This window comes from Apteryx rowi, unplaced genomic scaffold, assembly GCF_003343035.1.
Source record: "Apteryx rowi isolate R43461 unplaced genomic scaffold, aptRow1 scaffold_41, whole genome shotgun sequence".
Classification (NCBI taxonomy): domain Eukaryota; kingdom Metazoa; phylum Chordata; class Aves; order Apterygiformes; family Apterygidae; genus Apteryx; species Apteryx rowi.
Window position 1 is genome coordinate 2757142 of NW_020450621.1, and position 4582 is coordinate 2761723.

The window sequence follows — 4582 nt, forward strand, 5'->3', positions numbered from 1 at the left end:
CCTGGCTCAGAATAATAATACTACTACTAATAATAATAATTAAAAAAAAAGAAAAACCTATGTTCAAGTGCCCTCGCTGATTTGTCCCGTCCGGCCCCGCGCCGCCGCCGCGGCCCTCACTCACCCGAGCGCATCCCCTGTCACAGCCGCAGCATCCCCGCCGGCTCCCGAACCTGCCTCATCCGGGCACCGCGGGGGGCGTGGCCGCCTCTGTGACGCGAGAGGGGGCGGGGTCCAGCGCCGCAGAGCGGGGACGCGGGGGCGGGGCCACCGGAGGCCACCCCCCGGGGGGCGGGGCCAGGACTGGCACCCACGTGGGGCGGCGGCGCCGGGACGCCTGGGTCCCTGCGCGGTGCCGGGCCGGGGGGGGGAGGGGCTGGGGCGGCTCCGGGGAGCGGGGGCAGCGCTCGTCCCGCCTGGGCACCCGCGGCCCGCTGCGCACCCCGCGGCCGGGCCTTGGCCCCCCCCGTGACCCCCCGTGTCCCCCTGCCGCAGCCCGGGCGCTGCCCCGTCGGCGGGTTCCCGCGAGAGGCTGGAGCCCATCCCCGGGGCCTCGCGGCGCGGGGGCACCTTTGCCACCGAGGTGGGATCAAGGGGGACGTTTCCGCGCTGCCTGCCGCTTCGGTCCGGCAACGCTGCGCTGCCGCAAGCCGGCTGCGTCGCGGCAGCACCGCGCCCAGGCCGCCGTGGTGTTTCGAGGCAGCCTTTTTCGGGGAAATCCTGGCAGAAATGGGCAGAGCCGCCGCCTCGGCTGCGCCCCAAAAGCAGAAGCGGAGGACGGGAAGCGCTGACGCCCTTGGCCTGCTCTGGTGTCCCAACAGCGCCATGACGTGCGCGAGCAGGCGAGGACCCGGCTCCGGGCGTGGGTTGAGCCCCGTCGTGACTGTGCCCCGCGTCACGGGCCCGGCGGCGAAGCGGATACGCTCTAGGGAAATGGCTTTTTTCCCCTGGAAACCACCGGTCTGTCCAAATTGGGAGCATGTTCTTCCCAAAACCTTCACCGGGGAGGTGTCTCGGTGCCGGCACRCAACGGCCGCTCGGGACAAGGTGTCTCCATGGACCAGGATAATCCCTATTCCCGGGGGGCATCCCTCATCCCGGACAGGCATAAACCCCGCTCCAAACTGAGCTCTATGTGAGCACGTTCATGATGGAGCTGCTTCTTGGGAGGGAGATTCTGGGTTTGCTCTGACCTGCTTATCCTTGAGACTCAAAGTATCAACGATTTGGGCAAGAAAGCCATTTCCGACCCATCYGGCTGGCTTTCCGAGCTCCTGAGCTGCTGCGGGCCCAGGCCTGCTCCCTGGGAGGACCCCCGGCAGCGCCGTGTCCGTACGGCTCGACTCCCTGCCTCCGTAGCAGGGGATTTGCCTGGGGCTTACGGAGATCTGTATCCCTCAAACCGTGCTGCCCCCCAAAACATGCCCGCCTTGGGAACAGTGTGGTTTAGCACAGGCTGGAAGCGTGCTACCAGCTACCAGCTGTGAGATGAGTCCGTCGGGGCTCAGCTCATGCCCTGGCCCAGCGCGGCAGCAACCATGGGATGAGCACGAGGCAGATGACACCGGCCAGGCCCCGGAGATCCCGGTTTTGCTAAGGCCCCCCTGCAGATTCAAAAGCTGCCTTCTGCCCTGGGTGGGCTCCGGGATGCGTTTGGGCACGGGAAATCGGCCGCAGCATCCCTGCTGCCGCTGGCGGGGATCGAGCCCTGCCGGCGTGTGGAGGAAGGCTTGAAGTCAGCCTGGCCGCTGCCCTAGCGAAGTCAGCRTTGATTTCCTCGCGGTCCCGGGCCGTACGGCAGCACGTGTGGAATTTGCTATATTTAGACTGAGGAATTGCCGTCGGTCGGAGCGGTGGAGCGCTGCCTTTCCCTGCAGGCGCGCTTCCTGCGCTCAGCGGGAGAAGGACACGGAGAGGTCAGAGCTGGCGCCGGCCTCTGGCCCGTCACAGCGGAGCAAACGGGCCCCGTTTCACCTCGCCGGAGCCTCCCCCCACGTTCTCCATCCCTGCCGGGCTCTGGAGCAATCGCAGCCCCCCGAAACACCCGTTCTCATCCCGAGGGGCTCTGTCATGCTCACGTTGGCTCTCGTTTGGAACGAGAGCCCCAGCCAGTGGCTGACGGGGTGCCCATGCCCTGCGCCAGGAGCCTTGGTCCCCAGGGAGGAACTTGGGGGGTCCCGTCTCCTCCTTGGAAATGCAGAAGGTCCTTCAGCATCGATAGGGGTCCTGGACCTCCTCTCCACCAGCATCGGTGCACGGSAACTGGACGGCGGCTCCCTGAGACGCCGAATTGCTCCCCTCGACGCTTCCCCATCCCACCCCTTCCTGCTGGCCCCCCCTGAGGACGGGACAACGCGCCACGCGTCCCACCCTTCCCCCTTCCTCCCATTGTGCCGTTTCCTCTCTCCCGGCGTCTTGTTTGGGATCTGTTCCTGTGATATCTTCCAAGTCCGTATCCTCAGATCCCCTCGGGGAGGCAGGGAACAGGGCCCTGAGACCGCAGCCAGCGCGCCGAGTGACTCGGGCACTGTTATCTTCGCGGCGCTGCTATGTCATCTGTCCCGTAAGAGCCCCTGGAGAGGGGAGAGCCACCGTGTAGGGAGGCTTTTTTAACTGTTTAAGTAACCTGCTTGGCTTGGGGCCACCCGTCAGCCTCTGAGATGGACTGTCACTGCTCGTCCCGGCTTTTGTACTTCTGGGTGGCTCCTTGTCGCAGGTGGTTCCCGCAGCGATACCCGCAAAATGTGCCCCGTGGTGCCCACCAAACGTCCCCCATGGTGCCCATCAAATGTGCCCCATGGTGTTTGCAAAATGTGCCCCACGGTGTCTGCAAAACAYGTCCCATGGTGCCCGCCACATGTGCCCCACGGTACCCTCCAAACGTGCCCCCTGGTGCCTGCCGAACAGCCCTGGGCAGCCCGCGGCTTCACGGGCACGGGCAGAAAGAGGGCAGGCTGCCTCCGCGGTGGCTCCCACCCGGGAACTGGCCGGCAGCCGGCCTCCCGGCTCCTTTGCAGACCTAACACTTAGGTTTCCTTTGCATGCTTAATTTGCTGCCCCCTGTAATTAGCGGGGCAGCCTGTCATTAGYGGCAGGTGGTGCTTTCGGGAGGCCCCGCGTGCCACCCTTGCTGAGGGCCGTGCCTGGACACTGCGGGCAGCGTGGGGAAGCTGCATTTGAACCCGTGGCCGTGCCCGGCTGCCAGCTGTGTGACAGCCCGTGTCCTCTGCGGGCACTACACCTCCGAGAGCATCCTCTGTATAGTGCATCCTGATAACCTCTTCTCTGCCCGTGTCCCATCTAACCATAGGCTGTGGGTTGTCCAGGGTTGATGGTCCCATAGTCTTCTCCAGTGGAAAAAAATCCACTTTTTACCATGGAGGATGGGGATGGGCATTTTTATACGAGCCGAGGACGGAGTGCACGTACAGCTGCCTCCCAAGCCCCGTGATCCAGTGAACGCTATGAATCACCCGTGACGCACGCGCAGGACTTTTGGGGTCACCTTGTGTGCCCTGGGCGTTGCACAAGCCCGTGAATGCTGCTCGGCGACGTCTGCACCGAGCCCAGGACATGCTGTAGGACCTGAGTGTGGCTCGGAGCCTCACGCTGCACCTGAATTAAAGAGAGGAGGGGAAGCCACGGCGTCCCGCGGGAAGCTGTCCCAGCAGTTAATTCCAGGCAGGATCTCTGCTTGGAGTCATGCCTCCGGGAACCCTCCAGGCCAGGGGCTAAGCGCAAGGGTTGGGGCTGGGGAAATCTGCTTGTCCCCTTTGCCCTGTGCCGGCTTTGGTTTGCAACCCCCCGCCAAGGCCCTTGGCTCCAGCAGAGGGGGAGTCCAGGGGGCTGAGCAGCGGCAGGAGGCCTGGCTGGGAGAACGATCCTCTTCCCCGGCTTTCCAGGCACCGTGTTGCTCGGATCCAGGAGAAGCTACAGCCGGCTGGTTGCTGCATGCGCGTGCGGTCCAGCTCTGAAGCGRTTCGGGTGCCTGGCCTTTCTCGCTGCGTTGCAAAAGCTGTAGGGGAAGTGACTCACGCTGCCTGCGTCGCGTCGTTCCTCGTCCGCGCGCGTCCCACGCGCTCCCGGTGCAACGCTTTCCCTCGCCCCTTTGACTGCAGCTCGGCCCTGCGAGACAGGAAGGAGGCAGAATATAATCGTCCACAAGGGAATCACTGCAAAGCTGCCGGCGCCGAATAACCGGGGGTTTGCGGCAGKGCCCGAGTATTATTCCCACAACGGTTCATGGAGAGCAGGGTTGAGCTCCCTCGGGGGAGACAAGGTGATGAGARGGGTCGCAGCACATCTGTCGGCACATCTGGAAGCTGCGGAGGGGCGGGGGATCGGTTCTGCTCTCAGCTCGGGGCGGCGTGCTGGCCCCCGGGCACGCCGCATCGGAGGGCTCAGCGGCACGGTTGCGTTTCGGGGGGGTTAGAAGCGACCCGTCGAAGCGCTGCGCTGCARGGCGACGTGAGCGGCAGCCAAGCGGCCCCGCAAGCTCCCGTGGCGGAGGTTTACACGGAGCGCTGCTACCTTGCGTTTCCTGAGGAACGTGCCTACGGGCGGCTATCAGCGGGCAGCTGGC

The 4582-nt window shown here is 65.0% G+C and overlaps 1 protein-coding gene across 1 annotated transcript in view; it reads right to left on the reverse strand.

Moving 5' to 3' along the window:
- Positions 1-208, reverse strand: part of NDEL1 (nudE neurodevelopment protein 1 like 1) — a 32762-nt gene extending 32554 nt beyond the window's left edge. The window contains exon 1 of the mRNA XM_026075683.1: positions 125-208. The gene's annotated coding sequence lies outside the window, so the exon portion shown is untranslated. The remainder of the gene's footprint in view (positions 1-124) is intronic.
- Between the last annotated feature and the right edge of the window lie 4374 nt (positions 209-4582).